General features: G+C 45.7%; 1 protein-coding gene across 5 annotated transcripts in view; it reads right to left on the bottom strand.

Moving 5' to 3' along the window:
• The window catches only part of PLS3 (plastin 3), a 51,391-nt gene extending 28,275 nt beyond the window's left edge, over positions 1-23,116 (bottom strand). Inside the window, exon 1 of one of the 5 annotated variants that reach the window (XM_066339719.1) lies at positions 23,051-23,116. The gene's annotated coding sequence lies outside the window, so the exon portion shown is untranslated. Of the gene's footprint in view, positions 1-730; positions 811-3,696; positions 3,769-7,589; positions 7,608-7,640; positions 7,659-23,050 lie in introns of those variants that run through there. The other 4 variants (XM_066339724.1, XM_066339722.1, XM_066339721.1 and 1 more) reach the window with 4 other exon arrangements.
• Positions 23,117-23,484: the final 368 nt, after the last annotated feature.

Raw genomic sequence — 23,484 nt, 5'->3', positions numbered from 1 at the left:
AGCAGCTGAGGATGCTTGGCCACATGATACCAAATTACCCAGAGGCTGGAGGGAAGCACAAGTCAGAAGATCACAAATGCTTCCACTCCAACTGCCCATGGAAAGGAAAGATTTCCCCCAACACATCCCTGTCCTCCAAGCCAGGGATGTGCCTCTGATGCACATTAAGGGGTAAGATGCAATCCTGGAGCAGAATGGATGGATGCTTGGTTACTCTCACCTACCAGAAGAAGGATGAACAGAAATATACAACTGCTTTGGGACTCAAACAGAAAGGAGAAGCACTAAAAGCTTTCTGCAGACCTTACAAACTCTTTGAAGGCTTCTGTCATGCAAGACCAGGGCCAAGTGGATTGGATGGATGGTCACAGAGGAGACCAACTGCACTCACACACCCCCATCATGCTGCAGACTCGCAGCTACAGCACACAGACCTTGCCCAAAATCTATTACACATATCTACAGAGTACTTATAATCTCTGTATTATACTCTGCAGAGTAGAAAACTCTGCAGATAAAATACTGCTCAAGGCACATATGAATCAATCCTTAAAAGCCTCTTCAACAAATACTCCTACTAAGTGCTGCATTTGACACACCTCCAGTTTTAGTAAAGCAGCTACTCCAGGGTTAGAGAACATCTGAAATCACAACCCACTGGATTGGTTTAACTAACTTTTGAAACAGTTTGTTCATGTTAGTGGAAACAGAACAACAATATTTTCATTACCTAGCTAGTACAACATGGAACAGGTGATCCTTTCAAGATGTCTCAGGAAAGGAAGAGCTGAACATTCATCTACCTGGAACTTGCAAAAGCAAATAACATTCAGAGATTATTTAAACTTAAGCGCAAGAAGGTAAAAGAGAGGGAAGCTGAGGTCAGATGTCAGCTAATGGACTGAAACTCAGAAGGCTTCATTTAAATTCCTGGCTCAGGCAGAAAAGTCATGCAAACCTCTCAGGAAATTCTTACGTTGATAGTAATCCTTATTCTTGAGTAGTTCCCTAAAATAAGAGCAGCATTAAGACTTCCTTCTGCTTATTCTGTACCTTAACCATAAATGTCTTCAAGAAAGGACCCATCTCTTACCACCCATTGCAAAAACTCAGGATGCCTCATTTTATGAGGGGACTCTCAGAGCAATAGTGTGAAAGACAATGGGTTCCCCACCAGCGTAAGCAAGGCGGAATGAGGGTCACAGGGCTTAATCAGTGCAAATTTTCTTCCCCAGAAGTGATTGAGACCTGCTTGCTGAGACCTGCAGGTTACCCTCAACATGCTTTAAGCATGTCTCCTGATTTCCCTCTATTCAGCCCCAAAGGACCCCAGTCCCTTACAAGGTGGGCTGCAGACCTGAGCTTGCACCCTGGCTCAGGAGCAGCTGGATAAAGCCCTGCAAAGCCCATGAAACCCAGAACTCTCTCCACCCCCCACACCCCTCCCCAGTACCTCCAGCTCTGCTCTCAGGTAGCACCTTTGGCAGGCAAAGGGATTGATATCCAGTGTGCCATGATAAAGCAAGAAGCATTACTCAGTCTGTTAAACTTCCTCCCACCCCCCACCCCCCCCACCCCGCCCAGGAGGAGGGAATCAACCAGATCCCTAAATTAAATCACAGTACAGTCACTGCTTATTCAACACCAGCAAACAAGCTCCTGCAAGCCAAACACCCGGCATGATGGTGCTGATCCCTGACAAGCTGGACAATAGGGAGTTTCAGGTATTAATTTTGTGAGGGTGGGCTCTGTGCCCACCTTTAGAAGGTACAGCTGTGGTCAAGCAGTTTGCAAACGGTTTTATCAGTTGAAGGTAAACAGAACTGTCTGGAAAGAGCACAGCCAAGGCTGAAATTCTGGCTGCCCAGATGATAAATATTCAGGAAAATGTGTCAATTAATGCTTTCTTAAATAAGAAACAAAGCACTAGAAACTACAAACCGTACCCTAAGTGTTGTAATTATGTTTCAAAAGTGTCTTAAACCCCATTTCAGTAACAGATCTCCAACGAGAAAAAGTTTTCTTTTTTCTCATAAAAGAAAAACCATTTGCCATCCTTGCCCTACTGCCTGTAATCTTGTTTAGAAAGCACTTGGGGAAAAGGGAAAGAAGTCAAATTAATTTGTTTCAGAGCAAGAAAGCAGTATTAGGTTGCAATAAATCAGTGTCACTGCATAGCTTCCCTAGTGGCTTATGAAGTAGGAAAAAACTCTGTAAATTCACCATTTATTTACTGTAGAATAGATGGTATAGATGCCATCTACTCTTCGTAAAATCAGAGATGTTAATCTCAAAAATTAACGTGAAATGTCCAGAAGTGAAGGGAAGCTGCTGGCTTTGCCTCCCAGGAGGTTGCAATGACAGTGAAATCACATTTAGTCTGACTGCAGGGTGTTCCCCACACTTCTCTATAATTTAACTTAATATGGGGAGGAGCGATAGGGAGCCAAAGACAGCAGCCACCAGTTCAGGATCAGGCAAGCTCTACTTCGTGACTCTTGAATTTTGAAGAAGCATCAATAACCTCCACAAAATGCACTCTAATTAGCAGGTTTCAAGGTTAGGTAAATGCATCAGGCACTCCTGGTGCCAAGCACTAACTTCTAGTCAGGTCCCTTCAAGCTGCTTTGCCTCTTTCTCCTTCTCCCTCCATTTCACAGCTCAGCCAGTGCCCAATACCCCTAGGACAGATGTTGTGGTTAAAGAGACCTATGCACTGTAAACAGTATGCAACCTCACCACCACTTTGAATTTCAGGAGAGCGTGAGAGTCCTCCAGCTGTGGAAATCATTCTTTAGAGATAGATGCTTTGCAGAATTAATGCAGTGTAAAGTATCTCTTCTCAGCTTTTCAGGTAAGAGCAAGCACATTACCAGTTTAACAAAACATAGCTTAGCAAAACCTCAGAGCAATACATTCAGTACAAACAAAGTCAGGACATGAAGAAGCTATACTGGAAGTGCTTGGCAAGTTTTCAGACCAGTGAAGTTTTTAGCACAAAAAATTCAGCGTTTCAGGTCAATACTTAAAGGTACTGGTATGCAAGTGTTTTAAGCTAGGAGTGACTACAAAAGTGTTTAGAGAGGGTCTGCATTGGCTTCCAGCATCAGGTATAGACAGAAACCACAGCAAGCAAGATAAACTCCTCTGTCAGGAAACTAAATCCTGTCAGGCTGTAATGTCTCATGCCGTTCCAGCATTCAGAGCCTGACCTCTCCAGGTGAAAGATCCCAAAAAGTTCACCACAGCCAGCAGCCTACAGTCGTCTCCCAAAAGCACTCAGAGCTCCTCGCACTTTCTGCAAGGCAGAGGTTTAAATATTTAACACTTCAACATGCAAGTTTAAGCCGTTCTGCTCTGTAAAAGCCGGCTGCAGACTGAGACTGAACAAGACTGTGTCCCAGAGTTCTGAGAGGACACATCCTCAGCCCTCGCCTGAAACACTGAACCCTCGGTGATGCACAGTCGGTGGCAGCCCTCACAGGTGCACTGATAAATTCCAAACTTAGACACATCAAAAAAAAAATCCCTGAAATCCGTTCTGCCCTCAGCTGTTTTCCCCTATCTACTACAGCAATCACAATACTTTCTGCAAGGAAAAGCAAAGCAAAGCAAGTCGTTGCAGGACGAGCTCCGGCACAGGCTCGCATCCGCAGCGCCAGCCCGCCCCGGGACACCGTCCTCAGCCTTCCTTACCTCTCCTCCTCTCTCCTCCCAGGGAAGGAGAATCGCTCCCTCGCCCTGCCCGAGCGCCGAAGCGTCTCTCACGCCCCCAGCCCGGAGCTGGGCAGCCAGCATTCCTTCCTGCCTCGCTCCCCGCCCAGCGATGGGAGGTCGCTTCCCAGGGATGCGGTCATGCCGCCGAGGGATGCGCTGCAGCGGCCCGAGCATCCCGGGAGCGCCGGGCACCCAGCGACGATTCTTCCCAACAAACTGCTCCTGGGCTTTTACTGCTTGGCACTTGGGATCGGGCAGCGGTAAGATACAGGGCTTTTAGGTAAGCAAGCTACTGTTTTTAATTAATGAAAAGCAAAAACACAAACCGAAAACAAAACAAAGCACCCCACACTTTTCTACTCTTTACTCTTTAAAATGAATGCATTTTGATTTACTAGTTCTCAGCAAATCAAAAAGCAATGCAGAGCTTGTATTTGGCTTTATGTTCTTATTTTATGGATGTGTTTAAAACAACCAGACACTCACAGCATACTAAGGATGCAGACCTATTTGACCTTAGTCTGCACTGAAGGAGGATGCTGCCTGCTTTATCACCTCATAGTTCCCCAAAAATCAAAACTGAAAAAAAGGTTAAAATTGTCTGAATAGACTAGATTAAATTAAATTAAATAGTTCAGAGCTGGTCCATACTGTAATATATTGCATTACCTCAGAAATTAATCCTTGTCTGCTCTAATCTAGATGAAACAGGGACAGACATCTGCTGCTAGCCAGGAAGACACAAGCAACAGAAACATCATGTACTGTGTGTTGCTAATGCAATGCACAGGAGCAGAATCAATCACTAGAAAGATTAAATCAGCTTTCCAAATTATAATAATATATTTCAGAGATTTCTGTTCCTGTTAAGTCCATAATGTTTGAGCATTTCCATAAACACAATATGTGAATTAGTAAAAAATTTGAAGAACTCATGACTGTTCTAAAAATTATGGTCACTATGGTCACTAGGTGTTTTTATTGTTGATTCTCTTTAAAAATTACCTCAGCCAGGAAAGTGAGTCACTCCCTGGTACCACTTCTTGGGTATCACCTGACAATTTAGCTTCCAGCTCTAAAGTTTCAAAAGCAGTATAAAACACACTCCAAAAAGCAAAACAAAAACCCTAATCCTGAACCCACAGTCTGCCAGCTTCCTCAGAATGGTAAGCATCATGGAAACCAAAATAGAAGGTTTTATGCTCAGAACTGCAGCTGCAACTTAAAAGGAAAGACGCTGGATTGAAAAAAACACTTCTGCACTCCATGGAGACCAGGCTGAGTGCACATCAGACAGGGTTTAGGGAGGAGCAACTTCAACTCTGCCCTGATTTGCACCAGCAACCAGCTTCAGCATCCTCTGGGTGCAAAGAGCCCAACTGGCTGCTCTGACCAAAACCAGAGACTGCATCCAGCCTGTGAAGTCTAGGGGCAAACATGCAACAAAAATTTAGAAACTCATCTCATGAAGCTTAGTGTCTCCACTTTCCATCCTACACCTGCACATATTGCACAGCATAAATTCATCCTGTAAGGGTTAATGAGGCTTCAGGGCCCCACAGGTCCTGGGGAGAGCATGCCAGAGCCCAGCTCCCAGACTAGGTTGTGCCTTCCTTATCAGTGGCAGAGCCACTGCACAAGCAATTTCTGCTATTTTGGGGGAAAAGGAAAGCCTCCTCTCCTCGTCTCTGTCATCTGTATTGCTGGAAGAGCAAGGCAGCACCTGCAGGTGTGCAGGTGGCAGATTGGCATTGATGCCTAAAAGCCACCAGCCCACGTGTCTTCAGATGTCTGCTTACTCACTTTTCTTTTTTTCAGGTAAGTGTAAAGCATCCTACAGGTCTATCAGGTATAACCATTCCCTCTGACTGAGAGGGAGAGGACCTCCCTGCCCTGTCACCAGGTAGCACAGGTCCTCAGTGGCTCCACCACAAGGAGCTCAACTCACGCACAGTGCACGTGAAACACCCCATCTTCCACATTTGCACAGGATCAGAGACAGCCAGTTTTTCCAGAGCTTTAAGAGCACTCTGCTCTGTGAATACTCAAAATCCAGTCCTGGCGGTCCAACCTGCAATTACAGTCAAACCCAAAATAGCACCTCGGCAGTGCCAGCACCACTCATCCCCACGTCATGTCCCGAGACTCAGCACACCAGGGTGTGGCCATGGCAGGCAGTGAACACACAGTTCCCGGGCACTCCCAGCAGACTTCCTCGGCACGCCTCGTCTCACACCACTCCCCACACTCTTCCAAAATTGGAATTTTTTTTTTTTTTTTTTTTTTTTTGTAGAGCCAGTGTACCAGTGTATTTTTCTCTTCTTCCTGCTTTAAAAAAAGCCTTTTAGGGAAGAAAGAAGGTGCCTGAGGTGCTCAGGTGACACATCCACTCCCCCTGAGTGGAACATTGTGATGTAGGTTTATGCACAAAGAGAACTTCCAGCACTGGCAGGGTTCCTCCAGCACATCATTGCGCAAGGGGACACATCTCCACAGCTGCCAAGTTTCACTGGGAGGCCACTAATACCTATTTGCCCTCCAGAAGGTACTCAACGATGGCTGTGGAAGCAGCAGCTGCTGCCTTCCACATGACAATGTAGCAGAAAGGGTCGTCTTTCACCACAATCCCTCAAGAACAGACTCTTTGGTAAAGTTCTGGGGGAGGAAGAGAGCTCATCCAGCACACTGCCCTTTGGCTACAATGGGCTGTGCAGCCCCACTGCTCTCCCCAGTGTGTCCAGAAGAGGAAAACCATCTGCTTCTGGACACCAAGTTTTCCTTCCCACTCCAGAAGGAGTGTTTTCCTCAGTAAGGCCAAGAAATACCTTGCTAATATTGGAAGCTGTTTGAGATAACTGATGAAATCCATGGTGATGAACAAGTCCTTGGGCATGCTGTCCCAGTGATTTTTGGGATGGGTTTTAACTGCTGGCACTTCTGGCTCCTGTCTAAAATACCTGTTTGCTGGGATAAAGCCAGTTCCAATTGGCAACCAGCCATGGGAGTACAGGACATGCTGGTCCACTCCAGCATCTCCATGCTAGAGAAACATCCATGGCCAGAGGCCTTGGGAGGTCCCAGAGCCAAGAGAGCATCAGCAGACCTTGGCAAGCCTTCAGGAGCAGCAAAACTGGCTCAGTCTCCTGCCTCTGCCTGCTCTGGTGCTGCAAATCAAGTGTTTTCAGGAACGTCCCCTTTCCTTACAAAAAAAAAAAAAAAAAAAAAAAAAAAAAAAAAAACACTAAAAAAAAAAAAAAAAAAGAGAGAGAGAGAAGGGGTAAAAGTTCAAAAGAGTATCTAACTGAAAGACAAAACCAGGTCATTTAAATAGTCTACTTCACCAGAGAAAAACCACTGTGCTCTGTGAGCCAGAGCTTCAGAGAGCAAAGCTGAATGGCCAGCCACCACCCCATTTTGGACTGACATCAATGACCATTCACCATGTGCAAGATGTTCCCTTCCTCCACTTCTGTCCACATTCTCTTTTAAATGTAAGGATTTTAATGAAATTATGAACAGATAGAAAGACTCACCTGTGCTTTTGATACAAATTGAATTTATGCACTTTTTGCTTTCTCCCTCAGTGCCAACTAACGGCAGTGTAAATCAAATCAATGTAAACAGCTATGGCAAGATGTGACAACCAAGGAGCAAGCATCTGACCTCAACTCCTCAGTTTATCAGTCTTTTTAAAGAAAAAACAGGTCCATCACACTAGATTTCCCCCTTAAAAGCTTCCTGAGCTGCTCTGTCAGTGAGCCTGTCATCTGGAAGAAAGCAAGACATTAGTCAGGCTCATGCTTATTTAATAAAAACCTTGCATATGCAGGAGAGACAGAAAGTTGGTCTTTATTTAAAAAACGCCTGCAAACTTGAGTATGATTTTGCACTGCAAAACAGATCTGAGGACTTGCCCGATTTACCCTGTGCTCCACCAGTGCTCAGCTTAGCAATTAACCAGCTAATTATCCATGGCTTAGATCAGGGAGCCAAGCAGCCACCAAAGAAGTCCACAAGTATGCCCAGATCACCGCGCTAAGGATATTTCATGTCTTGCTCCTTCATAAGGAAATCGGGAGGATTCAACTGATGTCAACTCCAGGAAATGAGCCACAGGCAGATGATGCCGGAAGCAGGAGGCTTTATATTTAGTACTGAGTCACCCACTTTATTAAATTCAAAAGACAAAAAAGGCGGGTGTGGAGAGGGGATAAGCAGGGAAAAAAGTGAACAAGTAATTCTCTGGAGATTATGGGCAATGAGGAGTCCAGGGTTGGATGGGATTTTTTGTAAAAGGAGAAAGAAATTAAGAGATTACCTGGGAACCCTTTCTGCACATCCACTGGAAAAGCAGTTGCCAGATGAGTTGCACTTCCCAGGACAGAAGCCAGCACTGAAAACACTGCAGGAGTCTGCAGTGCCTTTGGGATCCCTCCAGCCAGTCCTGCAGGCCTGAGCAGAGTATCACAAGTTCTGAGGCACTTTCCCATCCTTTCTGCTGCATATTTGAGCCAAAGGAGAAGCCACCAGAAAGAACTTGGAGAAGGGAATATTTTTAAGCCAGTTTTGCAGCTCCACCTAGCCAATCACGAAGCGCACCTTGCAACAATCACACCCCAAAGAAAACACTTCGGGTGATTACAACAGCATCAGATGAAGCATGGGAAGAGGAACTGCCCTGGTACAGCAAAACTGCATCCCAGGAGGGCTGACATCATGCAAAGGCCATCCTATCCCTTTCCTTCTGCTCCACATTTCAAGTCTTCCCAACCTGGCTGGCTGAAGGATCAAATGGACATCAGCACAAGGAAGATGAGGCAGTGGGCACAGTGGGCAGAGTGGGCACAGTGCCCACTGTTAGCACAGCATCCCAGGTAGGACCAGCTCAGCCACCCCACAGACCAGGCCACTGGAGAAAGAGTGGCACTAGGTCTGGTAGGAGGGTCTTGGAGGCATAAACATACTTTTTCATCTTTCTTCTCAGCTGCCAGCTCTGTCCATCACCCAAGTCTGTCCTTGACATGACTTAGGGAATCCTCTGCTCTCTTGGAGAACAAACTCTAGATGCCTATCCACCTTCAGCCACTCCTCCAGGAAATAGTGTTTTACTGTAGAACTGCACTATTGCAGAACACAAGTGACTGTTCACACAATATTTCTGAACATAGAAACTGTTCTGATCCATTCTTGGCAACACATCTTCCAGTTTAGACACATCTACAATTGAGAAGTATACAGCATTCATGTGGACTGCATCCTCATGGAATGCATTAATATGGAAAAACTGCCATTTAATAGGAATGTAGTTCTTTGAACTAAGGTCCTTTGACATACACTAAAGAAAGTTTTAAGAAGCACCAAAAAAACAATTGTAATGCAAACGGTTGCACAATGCAAATTACAGGAGCACAGATTTGTTTAGAAGAGGTTCATATTTTCATATAGGTCTTTCATAAGCCTTTTAACTTTCTATCAGTGATAAATACTCTGCAGCCTGAGCAGCAGCAACACCTTTACAAAGTTTTCAGCTACTTGAGCCAGATTTCTGAGAAGATTCACTTTCTAAATACTAAAACATAAATAAATACTATTACCAAAGCCAAACACTGCGCCTCATTTCGACTTAAAAAAAAAAATCATCTGAAAACAAGAGCTATCTCTAATGCCAAACACCACCAAGGACTTGCCTACAGGAGCACCCTATTAAATTACTAATAAAATAAGTGTAATTTTCAAAATAAAATTACAACAGTAAAAAAGATGTCATTTGAAAAACAGATCCATAGACTGTAGCAAGACTGGCAATTATGTAGAACCAGAGGTCAGGGACTGCTTAATACCTTCCACCTATATGCAAGAAGAGATTACACCTCTGCAGTCACAGCCCACTCCAGCCACCAAATGGACATTTGGCCAACAGCTGACCACTGTGCAGACCAGTTTGCTGCACCCACTCCTGGCCAGTGGCAGGCTGTGAGAGATTGCCACTGGGTGGCTCCTCAGTCCCACACAACCCACCTTCATCTGCAGGTGAGGTCCCACTATCAGAAAGGTTTCAGGTACTGACCAGCCTGGGCAGCAGCACACAGACCCAGCCCAGCCAGGGAGGATCTCCAGGAAAGGGACTGGTATCTCATCTGGACATCCTGGCCAGAGGCACATGGCTCATCATATTATGCAAGGGGGCCTACAAATCCTTCTGTATTGAACCAGTCAAAAATCTCATCTCAAGGGATGTTGAAGCTTTCTCTGGTATTTAGCTCATGCACTTGTTGGCTTCCTTCCAACTGCTCTTTTTATCTCAGACCCCAAAAGAAAATCTCCTGTAGGATGGACCTGCTGGACAGGGTAACTCCAGGGGCTTCCACAACTACTGCACTCTTTTCAAAGAGAAAGGTGGGGTTAATGTAGAAAGGTGGGGTAGAGCTGGATTACCACTCACACACAAACTGTAAGTTGTCACCCATAGCCTCCAGGTCCCTAGAGCACAATCTTCACCACGCAGCTCATTACACTGCTAATTAGGAAGCCATCTCACATTTTCCAGACCATAAAAAACAGCTACTAGTAGCAGATTGATCTCTGTGCTGTGAAGCTGGCCTTTGCTTTGAGAGCAGATTTCTCATATTCTCTAGTCTGTTGTTGCTTTTGAGTTTAATGCTTTATGAACTAGTGTTAAACAAATCCTCATCCTATTAGTTAACAAAACAAAACCAAAAACCAAACATCTACAGATCCTACATAAAGTCAAACACGGGATGGTATTTGATAGAAGGCATGAAGCAACTCTGGAGCTCAGGCAGAAGAGGTAGATCTATAGCTGGGTGCAATGACACCACAAAGTTCAACATGGATTACACCAAAAAGGTCCAAATGCTGAGCAAGACAATCAGCTAGGAGTGTTACACGTGAAAGGGCAATGCACTAAACAAAGTGCAGCGCCTTGCTGTGTGCCAAGTGTTTATCAAACCAATGGACAGAGCTTTAATTGCCAAAGTGAATCATTGACTGGTACTGGCTGTAAAGGCTCTTGCCTATCAGCAGGTTTCAAGGACTGTAAAGGGCCGAATCTTGCCCCCATTTCATTACTTTCAAAACTCTTCATACAGACCTTCAGAACACAGGGATCAATGGGACCAACTAAAACAACCCCATATAACCCAAGAAAAGTGTATATACTACTCAGAGAAAGGGGAGGAAGGGGAGGGAGGAATAAAAGCTGCTGCCATCAGTGATAGATCTAAGTAATGCAGGCTGGGCACTGCCATTGCCATCTGTCCAGCACAGATACAGTAACTTCCAGGAGCTTCTTAGCTGGGTAGAAGCAATGTCAGTTTTTCAAGTTTTCAGCAAGAAGTCTGACAATGCTGCCTTTGCTTGAGCATTTGGTTTATATAACACAGTGGCAAGAGCCCAGCTGGAAATCAAATCAACAAGAACATTACAAAGGGGTGGGCAAAAGAAGGGCAGGAGCAGGATTGCACAGGAACCTCCCATCCATGTCCCCAAGGAAAGCTTAGTCCCAGCCTCAGCCAAAACAGTGCAGAAAGCAACAGGCTAAAGTTTAGGTCAGACATTAAGGCTGCTTATTCAAAATATTTTCAGTCCTCAGAAGGCCCAGTGTCTCCTTTCTCCTTATGGAAAAGTGAATTCTGTCTAAGTGAGGATTCAGAAACTTGCTTATTACTGGTGGCTGACAGTAGGCCTGGATAGGTCTTACAGTCTGAATCACAAGTTAGAGCAACAAAGCTGTGAGAAACCTAACAGCACCTCATGAAAACAGGAGCCTGCAGTGGCAAAAAACAACTCGTTTCCCAGCAAAAGAATTCTACAGATTAAGACTGTCTTCTTGCACCTGTTTCAAAAATCCCAACCTCTCAGTAAAGAATTAAAACAATATCTCATGAACAATCCTTCTTGCATGTAGACACCTTGTCCAAAATTGACCAATTAACACTGGGTGACAGCTTATTACCAGGGACACAGGGGATAGATAGGAGAGGGTGTATAAAATTCTGTGTAAAGGGATGTATACAATAAACTTTTAACTTTTCTCACTCCTTGAAAGAGTGTGTCTCATGTCTCTGAAACAAGGTCAACAGCGACACCCATTATTATCAGGAGCACCAAGAAACATGAACGCTTTCATAAATGCATTTCCATTTGTTCTCTACTGACCTTCAGAATGTTGCTATCTCAGAAACAGTTCTTAAAAGCAAGGGTCAACTTTTTACCTGAATGCCTGCCCAATACTAATCACAACAGGATAACTTTATACACACCCACAACACCCTATATACTCCCTAAAATAAATTCCTCACAATCCATTCTTGGAGGCAAAACATTTTGTGCAAAATTCAGGAAAAAACAGCTTGATTGCAATATTGTTTTGGAACTTACTTCCTTTATTTCTGTGACCAGCTGGAGACAAGCACCTTGTTCTTTACTGGGTCAAGGAAATGTTTAACTACAGGATTTATGGCAGAATATATATGTGTATATATCACCACAGCACTGCAGCTGCTCAGCAGTTACAGCAGAAGGCAAACACTGGTTTAGCCCAAAGAAAACAGGGATGGGCTGGAATATCAGCCTGCTCACTAACATATTGCTGCAGAGGCTCCAAGGGAGGAGAGCATCCAAGCCAGTCCCTGGGACAAGACTCAGCATCCTGGAATCTCAAAACCACAGTCCTGTTCCAAACCCAAACAACACTCCACAAACCCTTCCTGGCTGATTAGCAGGAAAGAGCACAAGATTGCGATGGCAGCATAAACAAGGACCCAGAATTTATGATCTTTCAGACCCAACTGAAGCGCTGCCTCACAAAATATGAATGCCAATTACAGGGATGGGTAGCTTGAATTCAAGTTTCCACTTGGTTAGCACTTCACTGGATAGACTGAGAACTTTGGTGCTTGCCCAGCAGTTTCATCTGCAGAGAAAGGCTGCACCAAGATATTCCATGAAAACAGGGACAGAGACTGTGAAAACTCATGGGACCTCCTCCAGCTCCTGACCTTCCCCAGCAGGGCAGTCAAAGGCAACAAGTTCAGTCTTACTATTTGTGAAAGGAAAGCAAGATCCTCTTCAACCTTACAGTACAGAAGAAAGAGTGGATGAGGCAGTCCAGCAACACCCCTTCCCTGCTATTTTGAGCAGAATTCATGGAGCAGGAGACCTGGTACATGGGCTTCTGTAGCCAGGGTTGGGATAGTACCACATGCACCAGCAACATCACTGAGGCAAAGATCAATACAAGCATCAAAAACCCCCAAATCTGATCAAAAGAGGTAATTTGAGGGAATAGGCACATAGAAAAACTGGACTGCAGCTACAGTTTTCAGATAACACAATAGGCAAAGAAGTATGCTAAAATAGCACATAGGTGACTCTGCAAACTTGTTTCAGGAACAAGTCACTGCACATCACTTTCCATCTAATCTGGACAGGAGACAAGCTTCTGTTATCCAGGGTCTTCAATCTGAATTTCAAACATCTTGTGCACTCAGCTCTGGAGAGCACCTAATTTAATCTGTAATATATTGGCAAAAAATAAGCTACATAGATGTAATGCAGAATCACATGCCTTCCTATTTGCTTTCTAGTATAGAAATACTTTTCATATGTCAACCTTCAGAAAAAAAAAAAAAAAGCAAGAGAAAACAGAGGAGATTTTTTTAAAGCTTCTTCCCCCACCTCCTCAAAGAGACAATTTCAGCAGCAGTCCAAGAGGGTATGTCCTCAGAACTCTGAAATCAATTATTTCCATTTTCCCCCAAGCAGGACAGTCTCCCATCATTTAGACACAAGGCAGAAGAAGCAATTCTAGTACACAAAACTCCAGCAGAAGGTGCACTAACAGGACATTAGCCAGGGGCAGGATTACCTACAGCATCTTTCTGAGCCACAGCCTCATTCTGCAGCTGGTATGGGACACACCATGATGTAAGCCAGCATAATTTCTAATGTTACTCAGCCTGTCTCATCTACCAGATTATCAGATCTTCTTCTCCATGCTTTTCCCCAAGTTGATGTTTTGCATGTTTTTCCTTATCTTGACCTGCCTCTGCAGTGGGCAGCAACTCACTTTTCCTTGTGTAAGTTCCTGTATTTATACAATTTCTTAAAAGAGCCTGGTTAGCATATTTTCAAGAAAAATTTGGTTTCCTCTAGTGAAGAAAAAATAAAAAATAAAAAAAAAATAAAAAAAAAAAAAAAGAAAAAAAAAAGAAAATGTTTCTAGTTAAGACATAACTGTAGGAGTCAGTTTTTCCACTTCAGGAATTTGAGATAAAATAAATAGCCCCTTGACTCTCAAAGTAAAAAACATGCAACTGGGTTAGACAAAGACTAAAAGCTCATCCCTAGGCTTTGGGGGAAATAAAATCCTTCTAGTGTCCTTCTACAGACAGTTTCATGATCTGTTTACAAAAGTTTTATGAGACAATACAATATTTCACATTTTTAAGTTTTTTTACAGTCTGCTCTAGAACAGAATTCATAGAAACAGAACAGGCCAAGGCAGAGTCTACCAAAAGTGAAGAGAAGGCAGCATTTTCTCTGATTACAGAGAGACCTTTGATCACCAAGGTCACAGAAACCAGGTGCACAGAGCACGCTAGTCATTAACAGCCATGAAACGGGCACTGGGCAGTCTCCCTGCCCTCCTCCCATCACACTCCCCTGCTCATTTACTCCCACCCCTGCCCTAAACAACCATAAAGGCTGTGGCTAAGCTGGAGGAATTGCCAGGCAGCACCGCCTGCTTCCAGATCCTGGGTCAGCTGCATCCTGCCTTTCCCCACAGAGCGGGCTGGAGCCTGCCAGCAGCATTTCCTACCATCCTGTAAAAGGACTTCTGCCCCACCAAGCATGGCCAAGGACAGTGGAAAACAAATTAAACAAAACAAGAAGTCAACACTTGAGGTTCATGAGCCAGAGAACAGATGCCCAGGGCAAGGAGATACTCAGATCTTCCCTCTGCTCTCCCATGGCCAGCCACCCAGACTTGCCTAAGAAGCTTGGGTTTGGGGCCTGTCTTTTCCAAGAGGCAGTAGGTGATGAGATCACCACACTAGATACCCTCTTGCCCTCAATGTTTTTTCTGTGTTATATGAAGAGGGAGGAGTGTGCAGCTCAGGTCTGGGCAGATAGGACTGAGCTGGAGGCTGTGGGACAGTCTCCTGGCCACTGAACAACCCTGCAGCACCTGAGACATTCTTAAAGTGGCAGCCTAAAGCACAGGCCGTGGACTAGAGTTTACAATTTTTTCAGGTCCTTCTAGAAGCACAGCTAAACTTTGATCAACATCTATGAAAACCATGTGGCTGGCAGGCAGACATGTGGCTCTGCACCCTTCCAACAGTGGTCACCTTAGCACTTTTGGATTAATTAGCAGCAAACAGATTTTCTGAAGTATTTTATAGCTGAAGGGCTTCCTGTGGCTGCCAATACCCCAGAAATTAAGACATAGATGTGTTGTGTACAGTTTTCAGCCTGATGAAAAGGAAGACTATTTTTAATCCAAGCCTACGTAGGGTGGGGCTCAGTCTTAACCAGGCCAAAAAACCACTATAATCCACAAGACCAATGCCTGGCAATCTTTGCTTGCAGGCTGATGTCTGTTCTATTTCGGGGATGGGAGGAATTTAGAATAAAAAGATATATAAATTAAAAAACAAAGGAGGCTATGAAAAGTGAATAGAGGGAAGGGCCAGACTTATCCTGTGTATTTTGGTCTAAAGAACAGGGCTCTAAAAGAACACAAATCAGAATTACTCTGTTTTCCATTTCCCACAGCAATTTATAATTTATAACACGGGCTGAGGAGAGTACAGCCCCAGCATTTTTTTACAGGAGGAAAAGCCAATCTGTGCCTCCTTGCACAGTGGTGAGACCTTGGGAGGACATGGCAGGAAAACAGCCACCAGCCACAGACATAACACAAGGGTCCCACAGAAGGTTTCCTATCTCAGACACCAGTACAACAGCTGTTGGGACATCTCACTGTTTTGTGCATCAGAACGGCAAAAAGGACAAAGCAGAGGATTGGAAAAAAAAACAAGTTTTGCTTATTTAGGGCTTGTCGCCAGCAGGCAACCAATCCACTAAAAGCAGAGATTTTTTTGTACTCTCAATACCTAAATGAATCCAAGGTCACATGGACTTCAGACATAACATACCACTATTTTTTATTTGTTACAGACTCTGTCTGAATTTGGCGTTGCAGCCAACTCAACACAACAGTTTACTGTGCCACATTAGCCCCACATTCTTTGCAGTGCACAGGTCGTTTGTCTAAAAGCAGATACAGATAGCCTGTCTCACTGTCTTCAGGTGCCCCTTCACCACCCATCCATAAACTGTGAAACACTTGCATAGGTGTCAGCATCTCCACAGCAACTTCTTCACCTGGCCAGCACTGGATCATTAACCCAACTACAGAAGTCTGCAATCACTTCTCTTGGCAGAATTCAGGAAGGGCAGGATGAAGAGATGGTATCCTGGGACAAGTGGAGGACCAGCAATGATGAACCTCAAGCACTGCTATCACTTTGGTCACAGACTTCTTTATGGAAAAAGCCAACATCTAAGCAACACTGTGAAGTTACAAGCATAGCAATTGTTATAAGTACAGCAGTAAAACTGGAAGTTGGACACATCAACACATGATTATCGACAACTTCACTTCATCCTTCCTTGTTCTACACATAAGTGACTTCATCAACTACCTCCTCTCTCTTCTACATCACTAAGGGCAGTATGTGATGAGGAAACAATGAATGACACAGTTATCTTTATTGTCAGCTTTAAAAAGAAAAAACAAAAAAGATTACTTGAAACATCAGTAATTAGGCCTCCTGCAGAGACACTACACTTTATCTTCTCTTGAAGATCACAGTAATAGTCTCTCTTCCCAGCTATTCAGTGGGGACTCGAAGCAGCATCTGTGAGCTGTCACTCCTTTTACAGGAACAAAAAACCTACTGAAGTGGCAGGAAAAACAGCTGTAAGCATTTCAGAGAAGGAAATAAGACAAGGAGACTGGTTAGAAGCATATGGCCCATACGGATTGACACGAGCAATCGGCAGCAATCCTAACCAGAAATTCTCATTTCAGACAGTGATCCTGCTCCCCACATCCTCAGATGCATGTCAAATCAATCATTACTTTATTTTTTCCATATTAACTCCCAAATGTTAGTAGTGCACAGCCACCACAGCCCATGGGGACAGCCTGGATGTTGTAGGAGTCAATTTGCCCCCAGGAATGTGCACATTGCCCAGCAGCACAGGGTGTTGGAGTGGGCAGACCAGCCAGCACAGGGAGACACAAGAAGGGAAGCTAAGGCAAAGCAGCCCACCAAGGATGCTGCATTTCATGGGCAATGGTCACCCTCAAGGCTCAGCTGCTAAAAAGTTGAGACAAACTAACAGGAATCAGCTGCCAAAACAAAAGGGAAAGAATGACTGTGGATAGCTCCATCTCTGCTGATAGCAGCTCTCCTGGGGGCATGGAAGCCCCCTTTTCATCATCACAAACAAACCCAGTGCAAAACTAGCTTTAAGTAGCCCAGGTATGAATCCACAAACCCAGACAGGAAACCCTAACTATTAGAGGAGCACATGTGGTATAATTCTTCCGAACAAACCAGACAGGACTTGCTTATCATGCTTGGCATTTTTAATCTATTACCAAAAAAAGCCAACATATTATAGATTAGCAGGAGACCAGCAGATGCCACAGTGGCTGAGTGGACTGGCTGGCCACCACACCTCAGCACCCTGCCCAAGGAAGTCCACACCCCTGATGGGAACAGAACTGCTGGGAGAAGGCAGAGCAGCCAAGCAAACAGTCCTGATGACAGGGCAGCTGCTGGTCAGAACTGATGTCAGCTGTACCCACCACAGGGAAGAGCTCTATCACTTCCAGTGCCACCACCTCCAGATCAAACAGCATGGCACTACCAGAGTGCAGATGTGCACATCTTCTCCTCCCACCCCACTCTCCAGCTCTATTAGATGGGGTCTTCTGTATTCAGCTCCATCAATTAGCGGCATTTTCTTATATATCTGGAACAGATTACTCTTTGCACGGCTGGCAAGATCACACAGGAACACACCAAACACCTCAAATCTCAAACGCAGCACCTGCTGCCGTGACTGGGCTCTGCAGCCACAAACACGTAAGTCCTATCTTTTGGTTATAATCAAATCACCTCTTCAATCAACAGTTAAAAGAGTGGGCCTGCATCACCCTCGCCAGGCAGCATGTCCCCAGTGTCACAGCACATCCACCCCAGGTGTGCCAGTGCCATTTGCCAGTGGAGACGGGGTGAGCTGGGGGCTGCAGCACAGTGAGATGAGGAAGGAGGATTTCTGACAGCCAGGATCCCCTGTCCCCTTGCTGATGGCACAGTGTGGTAATGCCACCCAGGTAAAGCAGAGGAAATCTACACCTTCAGCCCTTCACTTTGGAAGTATTTGCACAAACTAGAAAACTTTTCACAGACCATTCTGCAGTGCTCCAAGTGGATCTCACAACACATGGAAAGGTGCTATCCAAGTCTCCACTTAGGAGAAACTTGACCTAGAAGCAGTAAGGATATCCAGGGCAGGAAACATTAGCAAGGACAGGACAGGCTTGACCCATCACCTACAACTTCAGCACTGAAGAGCACAAAGTAAGCAGCTGCTAAGACTGAAGCTGAACTAATGCTGCTGTGTCTAAACACCACCCACCTCATACTTACTCCCTGCTCAGACCACACTGGAGAAAACTATTTTTAACTCAATAAATCCAAGAGACCCACAGGAACATCCAAACCCCTTTATACAGAGCAGGGGACACAACAGTAGTTCATTCATGACCAGAAGTCACATGGCTGAAAGTGATTTCAGCAGCCCAGTCACTGTCAGCTGAGCTGCTGCTGCTCAGAGGATCTCCAGGATGCTCCCTGAGCATCATTTCTCCCAGCCACAGCACCCAGGGCCCAGATGTTGGACCATTGCTCAACTGCCTTCGGCTTTCACACTTCTCACCTACTTACCCACCAGCAGCAAGAGCAGCAGGTACCTCTGGGTTAGAAAATAGCTTTAATGGTGCAAGCAGGGACAGCTGATTCTGCGTAAGAGTCTGAGCAACACTCTGGGATGGTCACAGGGGGAATAGTCCTTTCATGCCCTCTCCTACCAGCAGTGCTGCGGGCAGAGCTCTGCCAAGGCATGACCCACCACAAAAACAACCACTGGTGCTTTGTGCAATAATCCAGTTCCCAAAGCACCAATAGGAATGTATGTGCAAAGATGTCAACAGATGCCTATCAAGAGGCTTGGGGGCCAGGGATAGGTGATGTTGTGACATTTGTTACAGTAACCCAACAAACACTGGTTTAATTCAACTTGCATCACCCTCATTTCAAGAGCTGATCTCAGTTTTGCAACACGCTTGAAAATAAAAGATATTCAGGAATGTTTTGCTTTGCATATGCATTAAGTCTATTTGGTAAACTTTTAAAATTCAATATCCACCTTTCATACATCTGCTGGTAGGGGTTTCTGGATTCATGTTTGGCTTCTTGTCATGTAATTAGCAACTCTAATTACTTCATGAGCTCAGTGTCCAAAAAGATACACAGATTACTAAATCCACACTAGTACTCAGTCCAAAAAGTGATGAGCATGCAAAATAATTGGTTGATAAATATTAACATATCATGTTGTGGCAATTTCCAATTTGACAAGAAAGTTAAAAATTACTAACTGTTATTGCACCAGGCAGGTTGATAGCTTGTCAGTCACATGTTTAAACAGCTGGCCTGGAGAGATGACAATCTGCTTTTTTTATGCTGAATTACTGCTCAAATATACGAGGAGGACGAGTAATATTCAAAGCCTGAACATACACCAACTTAAACCATAACTGTTTCTTTTGCTGCTCAGTGCTACTCGGTGGCACACAGATAAAAACCAAGTAGCAAGCCACATAAATTTCACGCGTCCAACCCTCTGCAAAGCGCACAGCAACACTGTAGCAGCTGGTTACATCTCCCTCCTTTCCTTCCTTCCCCAGGTTCGCTTTCCACTCTCTTTGTGATCAGAAGCTCCACCACATCCCTGCACAGGGTTAAACTGCCTCCCAAGGTGGCAGTCAAGAGCTGCCCTGTGAGCACCATTAGAGAGCTGGGACTGTGCTTTGCAGGGCGCTGATGGATCTGTACAAAACCTGTGCTGGAATAATACAAGCAGGCTTGATGCTGCTTTACCATCACCTGCTCTGCCACAGGCAATTTATGTGCAAGAAAATCAAGCTAACAGGCCTGTATGTACAGAGGGACAAATGCAGCCAGAGTATTACAATCCACATCCCTCATCTCTCAGTTTTATGAATCAAAGAGATGCAAAACATTGTAACTTAAAAAAAAAAAAAAAAACCCAAACAAATCCCAACCACAAACAAGAAATATCTCACAATGATATAAAGCAGTACTTGGTCTTTGGTTCTGCTGAAAATACAGCCCCTTTGTGTTTCACGACCTATTATTTACTGCTGTGTAAAACAGACTACCAAGAACATTATCTGTGTGTTGAGACATGTCACCAAATAAATTACCACCACTTAAAATATCACCACCAAGACAACATCAGGTGTGAAATGAGCTACTGATCACATCATCTACTTTGATAAGGAAGTGCATTACAATATCTGTGATGAGCACATCCTCCCTAAAGTCACTGCCAATCATATAAAAAAAAGTATTTCTCTTCTCCCAATGCACTGTGTTATATGTTGTCAAAAATCCAACTACCATACTGAAGCTCCAAGTTGAGCACTTGCAATTTTACTACACAAAAATTGCAGATAAAGTGGTTCACGAGGCACACAGATCACTTAGATCACCAGCAGCTGCTTAAGCACAGCTACTGAATTAACTGTCCCCAACATCCCTTCCAATCAATCACTGAGCAGCACTCTCCTTTGCCTCCATAAAGTCAGAACTGTTATATTTCCGCTTCTCCAAAGCCATTTAAGTCACTGCACTAGAAAGCCAAGTAAACACAGGAAGGAGTTACTAGAAGATCCCGCATGAGTGGATTCAGCGCAAACTCATTTAACGAGGCTACAATTCCTTCACTCACCGTCTTAATCTCACAACAATTGAAACCCGGAGCAGAGAAGTCAGTAAGGGAGTCCCAGGGGAAGGGCTTCCTCTGCATTTATCCAAATACCTAATGAAGACATCAGTCCCCAGAGCCCCGTCCATTCTAAAGCTCATCTAGCCAAAACTGGTAAATAGGTTTCTGGAGTTTGGGGCATTCTTAATTTGGGAGAGACGTTTGCGTATTTTACGGGAGGGGGAAACTTCATCAGATTAACTTTGATAAGAGAACAAAGACCCTGACTGAACACAATTCTTTACATCCAGCACTGAGTAACTCAGTTAAATAATCACATTATGATCTCTTAACCCAGACAAAGAATGACTAATTCATCTTTCACAAGCAAAAAAATTCCTTCAAAGGAGCTTGGTTACAACCAAGCAACATCCTCAAATTGTTAAACCGTTGGCAAGACTAACAGGCTATGACAACAACAGGGTTTGGAAAAGGTTTCATTTAACTAATTATTTTATTACCTTTTTTTTCAAGAGTTATTTAGATGCAAACAAACAGATCTGGAATTTTAAGTCTCTGTGTGTGCACACGTCCCACATAAGTCCATCACACACCCCCAGGGCAGAATCAGCTGCAGAATATTGTACCCAGGGGACTTGCCTTGTGTCCACTAATCCCCCTGAATCACTGCTCTTCACTCACAAACTACCAGCAGCTCCTCTTTGCACCAGATTTCTTTTCAAAAGAGATTGGATTTCTATACATCATTATACACAGCACTAGCACATGCTGATCTCGGTAACTATTCCCTCTTTATATCCAGGTTCCAGCTGTTGTCTTTAAAGTCACTCTGAGCAAGTCTCCCAGCATTAAGGAGTTTTGCTTCTCAGGTTACCAAGCTCACTGGAGAAGTCACAAGTGTTACTGGCTGAACAATGGCTCCAAGTTGTCATGCAAAAGCAATTTACTTGAGATATCTATTATCTTTTATAGTCGCTTCTACAGATTGACCAAAAACAGGAAGCCTAGCTCTCACATTCCACTGGAATTGTGTAACAGCAATAACAACCTCAAAGGCTGATTCAATGGCATTTGCTCAGATCTATACCAGCGGCTCTCCTGAAAAGAAATCAGTGAGTCCAAGGGATGCCCTACTTGAAGGTATGGTATACTTGAAGGTATTACAGAACAGGCACATGCAGCCTGACCCAAGGAAGCATTTACTGCAGGTCGGTTCCTATCTACATGTTTCACCACTGCTTCTACTTAGAAAAGCTTACAACTGGAGCACAGTCGTGCCTGCAGAGCTGTTACCTCTGTGAGCACTGGGCATGGATGTTATCCATTACAATATCTCCAGAGAGCATCAGGGTGCCTTCCCCAGCAAAGGAAAGATTGAAGCTTTGAGTCCTGAAAAATTCCCTGCTCTTCTCTTTCTCTTCCCAGGCTCCCAACAAGAAGCCATTGTTAGGGGGAGTAGGGTGACACTTCCTCTCCCAGTCGAAATTAGAGATGTATAAAAATAAACCCACACAGCTGTCCCACGACTTCACTTTATTTCACCCCGCTTCAATTAGATGAGAAGTCGTTCCCATTTCCTCACACTCTCTGCTTTGGGAATACTACTACCCCGCACAAAAGATAAAAGTGAGATCCAAACCGAACCCCTTTTCAGTGCCGCTCTGCGGGAACCCGCGGCACCTCCCCGCCCCTCGGCCGGGTTCTGCTTCTACCAACTCGCACAAAGCCCCGAGCCCGCCGCAGCCGCGGCTCCATCCCAGCGCCGAGCCCCGGCAGCGGCCGCGGGCAGCGCATCCCCTGCCCCGGGCCCGGCTCAGCCCGGGGGTGAAGTTTTCCACGGGGATGAATCAGACAAGTGCCTTTTCATCGCCGCGGGGAGCCGGGAGCGGCGGCGGGAGCGCGCCCGGCGGACACGTCCCCCGCGTCCCGCCGGCACCGACGCGCTCCGGGCTCCGCGCCCGCCGCCTCAGCGCCCCGGGACACGCCGGGGACACGCCCGGTCGGCAGCGGAGCCGGGTGGCAGCGAGGGCCGGGCCGGGCCCGGCGGGGCCGCGCAGGGGCCGGTCGGCGCCTCGCCGCTGCCACCGCCGAGGCCGGAATGCTCCGGGCGAGCTGGAGCACATCCAGCGGCGCGGAGAGCGCCCGCAACTTTCCCCGAGTGGCAGGCACGCCGCAGAGCCCCGGGAGCACTCACCGTCCGTGCCGCTCGGACCCGTCCCGCCGCACCGACCCCGCCCGCGGCCCGCGCTCGGCGCGCCCCGGCCCCGCCGCCCCGGCCCCATTGGGCCGCCCGCCCGCACATCACCGCGCCCCGCGCCGCCAGTGGGCGGCCGCCGAGCCACTCAGGGCACGGCCGAGCCCCGCCGGCAGCCGGGGCACGCCCCGTCCTCGCCGCCGCCGCCGTCGGGCTGCTCCCGGCCGTTCCCTGCCGTCATCGCTCTTGTCCTGCGTGTGTTCGTCCTCGCGCCCTGTGTGTATCCCCAGTTCTGCGTATACGCCTCACTCCTGCCCGGCAAGCATCCCTCATTCTTCTCCTGTGTGCAACTCTGCTCCGAGCAGGCGTTCTTTCTTCTCTGCAGGCGTCCCTTCCCTCTGTGCTCGCGTCCCTCCTCGCCTGCAAGACTGTGT

The sequence above is a fragment of the Sylvia atricapilla genome, chromosome Z (assembly GCF_009819655.1).
Source record: "Sylvia atricapilla isolate bSylAtr1 chromosome Z, bSylAtr1.pri, whole genome shotgun sequence".
Taxonomy (NCBI): domain Eukaryota; kingdom Metazoa; phylum Chordata; class Aves; order Passeriformes; family Sylviidae; genus Sylvia; species Sylvia atricapilla.
This window is presented reverse-complemented; position numbering and strand designations above follow the sequence as displayed.